This window comes from Castor canadensis, chromosome 11, assembly GCF_047511655.1.
Source record: "Castor canadensis chromosome 11, mCasCan1.hap1v2, whole genome shotgun sequence".
Lineage (NCBI taxonomy): Eukaryota > Metazoa > Chordata > Mammalia > Rodentia > Castoridae > Castor > Castor canadensis.
In genome coordinates, this window is record NC_133396.1 from 134,889,294 (window position 1) to 134,901,349 (window position 12,056).

Below are 12,056 nucleotides of genomic sequence, written 5' to 3' on the forward strand. Positions count from 1 at the left end.
ATCTGAACGTAACCTTGTGTTTCTATAATTATTCTATTTATGCAGTTGTGAATCTTGTGTCCTTCAAGTAACTTGTTAGAAAATACTTGTAATACTTTGAAATCTTTAATACTGTTGAGTAGCAAGGGATGTATAAACATCAGGAAGTAAATACATGATGTCTTCTAGAACTCCTTTACATTGTGATTTAGGAGTGTGCAGTTAAGCAAATTCATTCCATTTCCTTCTGTCACTACTAAATTGACAAGAAACAAATAAAAATAACTACATCCATAAGGACGAAAGGTTTGCTAGATGAGACAGCACTGGTAGGATTTTAGAAGCTAGAGAACAGGTGATGAGTGGCAGCTGCCTCAGCCAGAAGGAAGTTACAATTTAGGTTGAAAGAGGAAACAAATTAGAAGCAGTCTGCTTTTCTACAGCAGAAGCTCAGCGCCTCCAAAGTCTCAGGAAATAGAGGTACCAGATGTCTCTGAAAGTAGGGTTATATGTAGGACTAGATATATGAGTAGCATTAAAATGTCTGTACGGAAATCAGATTCCATTAATTTCATGTATCCACCTTTCGTTATTCTCCAAACCTTGGGAAAGGCATTTTACAATTTGGAGAACTTGATTTAGGGACACTTTCCTTTCTAAAACACTAGGTGTAGTTGTGGGTCCAGGTACTAAAGTCAGGGGAATTACAAGATGTTACCTCAGTGAATATGAAATGCTTTTCCCCAAGGTATGAAGAAAATGGTCCAGCACAAGAGAAAATGCTGTGTGTGTACGTGTGTGTGTATGCGTATGTGTGTGCAGGGGGTGTGTGTGTGTGTGTATGTGGTGTGCGTTCATATAAACATATAAAGCCTGGGGTTAGCAGTACATTGTCACACACTGGTCACCCTGTGGTAGAACCCACTTAAAAGACTTGGTGCATTCGCTCAGTTCTCAGCAGATTTTGAGTGCATCTCTTCTACATATATTCAGACAACAGGGATCATTGCACATGTTAGGGAATTCTTAATAAGAGCAAGAAAGAATGACTGGATAACAACCAAAAATGTACATAGAAAAGAGAAATTTGAAACAACACCATGTAATTATGAGTGAATAAATCCATTGTGAAATATGTTTTAGAAGATGGTAGCCTTTAGTAAATGTTTTCAGAGTAATATAAGAACATGGTTCATATATAAAACAAGAATAGTAGATTATAGAACAAAACAAAGAAAAACACAAAAAAACAACAAGAAACAGTTCTAAACGAAGAGATTCTGGGAATTAATCAGGGTAAATAATGAAACATTCAGTAAAATTTCTAGAAGGTAAATGTGAGGACCTTAGACAAATGAAGAAGAAGAAAGTGAATAATAAAACTAAATAATGGTTTTAAAAAAGAGTAGAAATGTGAGAAAACTAGAGGAGTAGGCAAGAGAAAAAATATCTACATAGAATTCAAGAAAGTGAGCCTAGAAAATAGGGAAAGTATTATTTCAAGTATAATACTATCAAATTTCCCAGACTAAAACTGTCGAATTGTGAAGTCTCACTCATTTTAAGATAATGACTATAAAAATCTGAATTGATCAGAGAGAAGATTAGGAGAAAAACTGGTAGGAGGAAAACTAAATGAGGAAGATTATTAGGAGAAAAGCTAGAACATATTTAGTGCTGAGAATGGAGACACTGTATGTCTTCATACATCTCAACAATAATATCAGAAGCCAGAAGATAATTCTGAAGAAAAATATGTGCCAAATTCTGAAGAAGAATATTTTTTCCACTTAGAATTCTGGACTCTGGCAAAGTTTAACTGAAATAAATATGTAAAAAGAAAGATATATGTAGAAATTAAAGGTTTCAAAAAGTGTACAACTAATTTTAGGAAGCTACTGGAAGATGTGTTTTGCCAAACTCAAGGTATGAACCAAGAAAAATCCTACTCAGGATTTCCAGGCCAGAGGAGAAAGTGAGGATTCCCCATGGTTATGGGGAATAAGGAGCTTAGGCTTAGAGCTGAACAGCCAACTCAGATGCAACCACTCAGACTACAGCTAAAGATGGAGTGCTGTTCAATGTGTGTCTCTGGGAATAACATGGAATTGGTGTGACTTCATATGGTTGAATATATTGAGAGAACAAATGTTTTAGAATGAGTTGCATCCCCCTCAAATTGGAAAGTTGAAATCCTAAGTCTTCAGGATTTCACTGCATTTGGAGACATGCCCTTAGAGTACATAAGTTAAAATGACACCATTAGGATCATAAGTTCTAATATAGTATGACTGATGTCTTTGTAGCAAAAGGAATATGGACATACCGAGAGACAACAGGGTTATGAACTCAAGGCCCCCATGTGAAGAGGTAACAAGAAGGCAGCATCTGCAAGCCAGGGGCAGAGGCCTTAGAACGAACCAGATCAGTTTGTCTCTTTAGCTTGGACTTTCAGTCTCCAAAATTATGTACTTTTTTGTGCGTGTGTGGTACTGGGGTTTGAACTCAGAGCTTCATGCTTGCTAGGCAGGCACTCTACCACATGTGTCACTCCATCAGCCCTCCAGAATTACGAAAGAATAAATTTCCGTGGTCTCACAGTCTAAGGCATTTGTTTATGGCAGTCTGAGTAGTCTAACATACATTTTGAATTAGTGATAAGTGATTAGAAAACTAAGCAAGTGCCCAGAGACAAGTATTAGCTCTAAAGGAAAATGTAGTAATCAAGATTGAAACATAAGTATGCTTTGCTGAAATATTGAAATATAAATCTAGTAATAATAATGTGGACACTAAATACTCACCTCATCAAAGTCATTATCAAACTATATACAAAGTTTGTGGGAAGTGGAGTTTGAAGGTGAAGCGGGGTATGGCCAAGAAAGCTGTGATTCATAACAGCAAGACAGTAGACAGTAAATAAAACTAAAGAATAAAGAAATAAAGAAGCAGTAATAAAGACATTCAGAAATATGGAGGCGAATTAGACCATCACTGTTAGGGTTTCAAAGTGACTACACCAGTAGAGGGGCGATATGGAATTTCTTCTCAGAAAATGCAAAGAGTTGGTCATATTATGTGTTAAAGAACTTGTAGAAATAGTCTTTTTCAGTAGGTTTGGCAGTATTTTTAATTAAGTGGAATTTGGAATACTACTTGTTTAGGCAAAAAATTCACTAATATAAAAAATGATCCTTTTGTGCTTTCAGTAGGTAAATGAATTTCTTTTCATAAGAATGGTTGAAATTGCAGTCGAATTGTATATATATATAGTATATATATACTTTCAATAGCTGTTTTGGTTTCAAAAGGCTGTCCATGACAGAAGTAGCCTACAGCTGCAGAAATTTTAGCAGAGTAACAAGGGATTAGGTGGTATAAGGAGCAAGTACATCCTTAGGAACTCAGCAGAGAAGTTAATGTCATAGTTTGGGTATCTTGAATAGAGGAACTGTGGAGAGAGGATCCTTGGGTCCTATTAACTGAAGGGTTTTGAGTCTTGTTAGATGGGACAGGTAAGAAAGAAAAATAAGCATCCACAAGTAGCACTCAGCATTTAGCATCACTGCACTTTTGGCAAAAACTGGAGGGTCTCTCACTTATATTTGGTTGCACAGGAACTCACAGAATTGTGTACAGACCTTCAAGAGACAGAAACTTCAGGGATTTGTTATAAACTGGATGGAAGACTGTTCTTAGTGTATGCATATCTAGATTCATAAATAGGCTATCATTCATCTCTTCATAAAACCACTTTTACATATAGGTGGGCACAATGATTCAAACAGAGAAGACTTATTTAGAAAACAAGTAAAACCCTAGACAAATTAAGCATTCTGCTAACCAGCTAACAATGAGAACACCATACTGCTTGGTAATGAACATTCTTTCATATTATATATCATTTGTTGGGAAAGATCTGGCATAGCTGTTGATGCCAACAACACTACATTATGTTCTACACCGAGGGTGGTTAAACAATTCCTACAACCCACAGCCTCCTCCAGCATTTGGCAAAAATCCACCCGAAAGAGTTGAAATCACTGCTCTTAATTCTTCAAAAGTTAATAAACACATTTTTTTAATGTTTTGCAAAATATTTAGGTCAACTCATATTTTTTCTCAGAGACTTTATGGTAGATATTTGAAAGCTTAGCTCAGAAAAATGATTTTAGTTGCCTGTCTTGAGTAAATGGATATTTTGGGCAGGTAGGTGAATGAAGAAAAGGAAAAGCTTCTCTTCTATGATTATCCAATCTTGCTACAATTTAATCATTTCCTATGCAGTAAACCATTCTTGTACGCTAATTTAGAGGAAAGTGAACTCTATTCATTTTTCTCTGGTGAAATCAGTGTCCAGTGTTATTTTCACACACTTCCAGTGCACACTGAGTGTCTGGGAAGGGCGAGGAGGCCTGGGGCCATGATGTTGTCTTACTAATGTGATGCTCTGTGCTGCTTGATTACCTGTCCTCTGTAATTTTAACAGACCTTACAATAAATAACTGAACTACATGGAAATTTATGACATTCACTAGGAAAATCCTTTATCCTTAAAGGGATAGCAGTCAAAGCTTATTCCTGGGCTTACACACTCTCCAACTTGGGTTGAAAATTATGTTGAAACCACAGTTAATAGAATGAACATAGAGATTCATATCTTACTGACAACAGTTAAGGTGTGAAAATAGTTTTTCTGTCCTGACCAGTGAACAAAATATAACATGAATTATTATTGAACATTGGAGAACTATTGGTTTAATAAGTAAGATTAAATTTTTTCCTTTCTCTTAGCATCAAATCCAAAGATACATATATAATATTTGTGAAATTTTCATGCTTTCTTAAGGAAGACACAATTTAGTTTGCATTTTGAAAATTGTGTCCCTAGATATAGCATTCCAAAAAATTATTTCAGTAGATTACTTATTTTTTTCTGGCTATTTCTATTCATTACTGAATGAGAATACCTTGCAAATGCTGCATTTAAAAGTCTATATAGCTGAGTTTTTGTATTAAGCACATTTTTTTAACATTTTCATTACTGTGGTTCTAATTCATTCTTTGAAAGTTTTGTTTTTATATTATTTTCTTTTACATGGTACATTTTTGATATATGTTGATGGCACACTATTTCTGAAAAGTCAGTGTTCAGTTACTATTCTCAATTGCAAAATGAAATGAGTAAGCTCTACTTTACTAATATAACCAAGCAGAACACTTGTAATTCTAGAATTGGTTTGTGTACATTTTCTGATTGGAGGAGAGGATGAAATTCCAAGTTACAACAAAGTGAAAAATTAATGAGGATTACATTCTATTGAATTGCAATTAGCAATATTTCACAAAAACAAACTTATGTCTATAAAATTATATATGATGTATTAGAAAATCAGTAGATAACTATGAATTTGAAAGGCCCATACCAGATACTTCAGTACATGTTTCTTCTTATATGAAATAACCAAAATCTTTTTTCAAAAAATCATTAAGTGTAGATTCACAAAGGTCAAAAACTTTCTCATTATTCCAGATTGTTTTTATTTAAAAATAATAAAGTGTATACTATGTACTTTTTAAAGAAGATGCCTGCTTTTGTTCATACTGTGGTTCAGTCACATCTCTAGAGCATACTACCAATTTTCTACAAAAATCTTTCATGATTTTATAAGGCTGGAATGTCAGTCAACATTTTACTATTGGTATGTGTATTTTAGAACAATTTTTTCAGGTCCTCTTATTAAAAAATGCAAAAAGGAACCAAACAGATTTGACATTTATTGAGTAGGTTTCATATGGCCAGGCGTTTTGTGCACGTTATGTCATATGATTGCTTCACACATGGGAGAATCAAAGCTCAGAGGTGTTAATTAGATTTCCCAGAGAAGCAGATTCTGGATTCTACCCAGTTCAGTCCAATGTCAAAATCCCTTCCTTTACAAAAAATTTGCTCCCTATGGGGATAAGAGCTTACTATTCAAATGACATTTTATTTACATTTGCAAATAAAATTGCTTCCACTGTTAAAAATTATAGTCAGAATAGCATACATACTGGGTTCCAGGCATGAGCTTTTTGTTCTACTCCCTCCTTTCCTTAGTCTATCCCTTAAGAATTTATATTGACTTTGTTTTCATTAAATTATTAATAATATATTTATAAGAAAATTGCATTTTCTTCCCTCCTCCTTCCTTCAACGTCCATGCTAATATCTCAATTTCTAATTTTGATCTTTTGTATGTACATTTTTACATCAGTAGCTCAGAGACACGATTTTCTTTTGTTCCTATAACCAAGTTTGTCTCTTCCACCATTACCCATTGATTTGACTCTAAACATTGAACCCAATAGGTTCACATTTACAATTGTGTAACTACATAGAATGTACATTGCAGAGCTAATAACCACTTTGATGATGTTTCCTTTTTTCTTTCTCATGTGCTACTTTATGGCTTCCCTGAATTTTCAAAATCAGATGTTCTTTTCCTAGATCAACATGAAGTAATCTAGCTTCAAATTTACATGAGGCTAATGACAATTTGTTATTTCTTACTCATACCTGAGCATAGTATTTTTACACAGGAAAAAAATACTACATTTTAACTAATCACTCCATTATTTCTTCATTCATTCAACAAGTATTTATTGAGTGTTCTATGCACAAATATTAGCCTATCACCTAAATATACAATTATAAATGTAAAATAAAAAATAAAAATTCTGTTCTCATTTTATTTACTTGTAGAAGTGACATCTAATGTACTCATTAAGTACATAGAATATTAAATAGTGATTAAATGATAGAGAGAATATTGATGAAGCTCATATGAAATGTTGAGAAACTTTAGTTTGAATAATAATTTAAAAATTTCAAAGATAAGTGTAAAATGTAATCACCTAAGTTCATGAAGAGAACACATCAGATACCATGCACTTGTTCCATTAGAATATAATTATTGATACGTATCTGGCAGGGGAGATACCATGATCACGAAGGTGGTTTTCCCAGGGCAAGGCTTATCCATTGCACTCTGGATGTGCTGACCCCTGCGATTTCCCCAAATGTGAGAAACTCAACTGCATAATTTGTGGTAGTGGGGGACTGCATTTGCAGTCTCCCCCAAATAAAAAATTTTTTACCAAAACTAAAAAGAATATAATTATTGTGCTTATTACTTCAATCCACGTATTGTAGGTATTACACATTCTCTCTCCTCTTCATGTCTAACTTTGTTTCAAGTGGCATTCACTATTTCAAACTTATGACCTCCTGAGGGTCTTGCATTCCATCTCATACTCCATCCATGTGACCTGAACTCTTTCCAAGAGCATCAAGGGTACCCTAGTAATCAATCATTTTTATTGTTACCTTGCTAATTCGCTCTGTTCTGTTCAATTATCATTGGTGTCTTTTTTCGTGATATTCCTTTCTTCCTTTATTTTTATACTTTTACTATTTGCAGAATTCTTTTTTAAATCTTGAACTACTTTTTTCACATTTTTTTAAACAACAAGTTCTTTCCTTTTTCACATTCTCAATCTTATTAATACCCAGGCACTTTTCACTTAATTCTCTATACTTATTCTTAGACAATATAACTAATACCCAAAGTTAACTTATGGTGAGAGTTTAATTGCATCCTCTGCTTCTCAAATTCTTATGTTGAAGTTCTAATTCCTACTAGTTCAGAACAAGATCTTATTTGTGAATAAAGTGTTTACAAAGACAATCAAATTAAAGTTGGGCCATTATGGTAGGACTTAATTCAAATTGGATGGTGTTCTTATACAAAGAGAAAATTTAGAGACAAAAACATACCAAGAACGCCATGGAAACATCCCAGTGATCTCTGTAGGCTACAGAGAGACAAATGGAACAGAGCCTTTCTTCACAGCCCCAGAATGAGTGGAAACTACTAACACTATGATGTCAGACTTGTAGCCTGCAGAATTGACAATAGATTGCCATTGTTTAAGATTTTTCATTTGTGGTACTTGTTTTAGCAGCCATAGCAAACCAATACAGATTACAGTCCAGGAACCAGAGTACTGCCGTACAAAACAAGAAAAATCATAAAAATATATGGAAGTGGCTTTAGAGTTGGCTAATGGGTAGATGATGAAAGAGTTTTGTGCGATAATAAAAACTCTAGATTGACTTGAAAAAGTATTGGAAGAAATAATTACGTTAATAGGGATTCGGTAGAGAGACATACAGAGAAACTTCTGTTGTCTCAGCAAATATGCATATTTCATGAAGAGAATCTTGGTTGAAATATGCATATAAAAGGTGCTTTTGATGAAGTATCATATGAAATTGAAGAAATACTTTTATTGGAAGCTGGTGGAAAGTTGATCAGATTTGGCTTAAATGTGTTGTTAGATGAATGTAGAATTTGAGAAGATGAACCTAGATATTTTGCTAAGGAGTTTTCTAAGAAAAATGTTGAACATACATTCTGGTTTCTCCTTTCTGCTTTTAGTGAATTTGAGGAGGAGAGAGCTATGCTGAAGGAGATTTTGTGTTTAAATTAAGTTTGAAAATAGATGTAACATGGCCTTGACTATATTTAAAATTATCACTTTAATCTGGTAGAGGGAAGTAGAAAAAAATCACTTTAGTTGCAACTTGGAAATAAGTGTATTGTGGGTGCAACAGAAAGTAGTGAAGAACTAAGATTAGTTAGAAGCCTGAGAAGAGTAATTTTAATGAGTAATAATATACTTGGATTAACTAGGTAGGCTAATGTGGAGATGAGAAAAGATTGTGAATGGGGTATAGCTTGAAAGTAAAAATGAAATAATTTACCAACATATAGAACATAAGTTTTATAATATTTGTTTTATAAGACAAATATAAGTGCTAGATTATGTGAGATTTAAATAGTTCATTGACATTTTTTGACATTGAAATCTTTAAGGAGAAGCAAGTTTGGGAAAGGTAATAATATTTTCAACAAATGAAATGTGAAATCTCTGTGAGCTATCCAGCCACAAGCATTAAGCAGGTATTTAGATTACAGATTTGCATTTAAATGAAGCATATAATACTAAATATGTATGTCTAGAGTTGGTAAATTTGGAAATGTACCTTAAAGTCACAGGACTTGGAGGCATTGGAGATCATGTAGAGATTTCATGTATCTAGGGAAAAAAAGTCTTTAGACTAAACCCAGGTATAGTTTAATATTTAGAGGCAAAAATCCAGCAGAGAAGATCTAAAAAAGAAGACTAAATAACAAACAGATCCAACCGAGAGTGGGATGCACAAACTAAGTAAAGGTGCTTTTCAAGAAGGAAGGGATATTTCAGAAGCTTTGCACTAAATTGTTGGTCACTAAATTTGGCAAGATGGAGGTCATTGGAGATCATACAAGTGTAGTTTTTTGGTAGAATATTGGGTAATTAAAGCCTGCATGCCTACAAGTAAATAAGAAACCCTTCTGCTCTCAGCCATATGGGACCAACTAGTCCTAGAATAGAATTCCCACGTTAATGTTTAGAATTCTGCACAAAATATACAAAGCAATTATTTTGAAACTGAAAAACATGATGTGGGTATGTGGTGTATAAGGGTAAGAAAAACAGTGAGATCAGCCCTGAAACAAATTTGTGCTGGAACCATAAATGAGATCCTGGTGCACAAGAGGATAAACCAAGTCGTTCATGATAGTTTCACTGAGCTGAGAGGATGGAAATCTCAGTTGAACAGTAGGAAGTTGTGAGAGGGCTGGAATTTGTGGGGCTGAGTACCAAGAGGAAGAAGATGTTCCTTTAAAATACGTTCCAATAATCTGCATTGGTGGTTCCTTTCAGACTTAATTGAATAACAGAACACATATGCAAGATGAGACTACATGAGGCTAGGCAAAGAATAATAACTAAGAAAAGAAAAAAAAACACCAGAGAAAAGGAAAATAAGATCCAAATCTTGTATGAGGTTAAGAAAATAGACTGCTAACCATCGAAAGTGAAGAGATGTTGAATGACCAGATCATCTTTACAGTTTCTAGGAAGGCCACTCTATAAGATAAGGGAAAAGCAATTCTAAACTATGTTACTCTAAAATTCTTGAAATGAAATTTGATCGATAGGCTATATGTTATCTACAAGTAACCACCAAAACAAACCTGAACAATCTTTAAAGAGTAATAAAAAATATAGAAACTCAACAATACAATATTCATAATGGCCAGCCTCAAACATAATTACTAGATATGCAAAGAAGTAAAACCCATATTTGGTAACCTGGAAAAAATAATCAGTCCATATATATCTATAGAGATATATATGCAGCAGTGTTAAAGATGATTGGATTAGCAAACCTTTTAAAATTAATTTGCAGATTTGTTCCCAGAACATGAAAGAAAACATGATTACATTATTGAAGGGAATAGAAACTATTATGAAAAGGATATTTTAGACATGAAAGATGCAATAGTGATAAAAAAAAGTTACTGGATAGGATAGGACTTCTCAGGACTTAGTGAAATCTAGCCAACACAACTTGGCACCAAGAGAGAACTCCAAAAAGAAAAAAAATTAAGCATGAATTTAACTGAAAGAAGGAAACAATAATGATTAAAACATAAATAAACAAAATATAGACTGGGATACAATTTGAAAAGATAGAGTTTTAAAATATAAACAAAATGGATAAACTTTTGTCTAAATCTAATGAGAGAGCAAGAGAGAGTAGAGAATACTAAAGTAATAAAATAAGAAACAATAAATGCAACATTCTAAGTGCGCCACAATAATTAAAAGATTTTTGGAGATTATTGTAGCTGATTATAGGCCAGAAAATTTGATAACATAGAAGAAATAGATAAATCCCTCAATACATACAATAGATCATTATTGGATCATGAAGAAATACAAATTTGAACAGAAAAAAATTATAAAATTAAGATTAAAATGATAATTAAATACTTTACAACAGAGGGAAACTCAAGACGAGGCAGGTTCACAAGTGAATTCTACCAAACATTCCAAAACCGATTTTTCCAAAAATTAAGGAGCTGATACAAAGTCATTTCATGAGACCAGCATTGCCCTGACACCAAAGTTAGAGAAAGATAGCATAAGCAAAGAAAATTACAGGACAATAACCCTGGTACAAACATAAAGGCAAGAAAATCCTCAAAGCAAAATAAGAGCAAATCAAATTCAATAGCACATTAATAGAATCATACATCATGATCAAGTGTGAATTGTCCCCATAATGGACAGATGTTTCAACATAAAAATGTAACAATCATGGCACATCACACTAGTAGAACAAAGAGTAAAAAAAGACATAACTATTTCAATAGATGCAGAGAAAGCTTATCACAAAATTTAATTCTAACCCTATTTTATTATTAAGACACTCAGTGATATATGCATAGAAGGAATGCAACTCCACACAATAATAATCCACCAGGGACAGGTGAAGGGGCCCCACAATATCCCTTCTATGCAACAAATACTAGAAAAATGAAATAAAGACATCCTCATCCAGTAGGAATAAGTAAAATTGTCTATGTTTACAGATGACATAATCCTTCATGTATAAAAACTTGAATCTTTATTTTAAAAATTTAGAACTAATAAATGAGTTCAGTGAAATTGTAGTGTACCACATCAACATATAAAATCATTTTCATTTCTTCAATGAACCGTCTGAAAAGAAAATTAATAAACAATGCTATTTGCAGTTGCCTCAAAAGAATATTTAGGAATAAATTTAACCAAAGACTGAAAGACTTGTGCACTGAAACTTCCAAACAAGACACAAATAAATTGAAAGACACTTTGTGGTTATGGATTAGAAGACTTGATATGTAAACGTGCTCATACTCCCCAAAGTGATATACACATCAAGATTCTGTGCTATCCTCATCAAAATCCCATTAACTGTTTTTCTTTTACAGATATAGCAAAGACAATCCTAAATTCCTATACAACTACAAAAGTTCCAAAATAGCCAAAATGACCTTGAGAAAGAACAAGGAAGTTGGAGCCACCACAGTTCCTGATTTAAAACTATTTCGAGCTATAGTTATTAAGACAGTATGGCATTGGCATAAAGATAT

General features: G+C 33.4%; 1 protein-coding gene and 1 non-coding gene across 9 annotated transcripts in view; both read left to right on the forward strand.

Annotated features, from left to right (window-relative positions):
• The window catches only part of Kcnt2 (potassium sodium-activated channel subfamily T member 2), a 363,205-nt gene that overhangs the window by 169,219 nt on the left and 181,930 nt on the right, over nt 1–12,056 (forward strand). The window lies entirely within an intron of this gene.
• On the forward strand, nt 6,939–7,100 carry LOC141414156 (U1 spliceosomal RNA). The gene has a single exon (XR_012439240.1). It is a non-coding gene; the product is annotated as a U1 spliceosomal RNA (small nuclear RNA).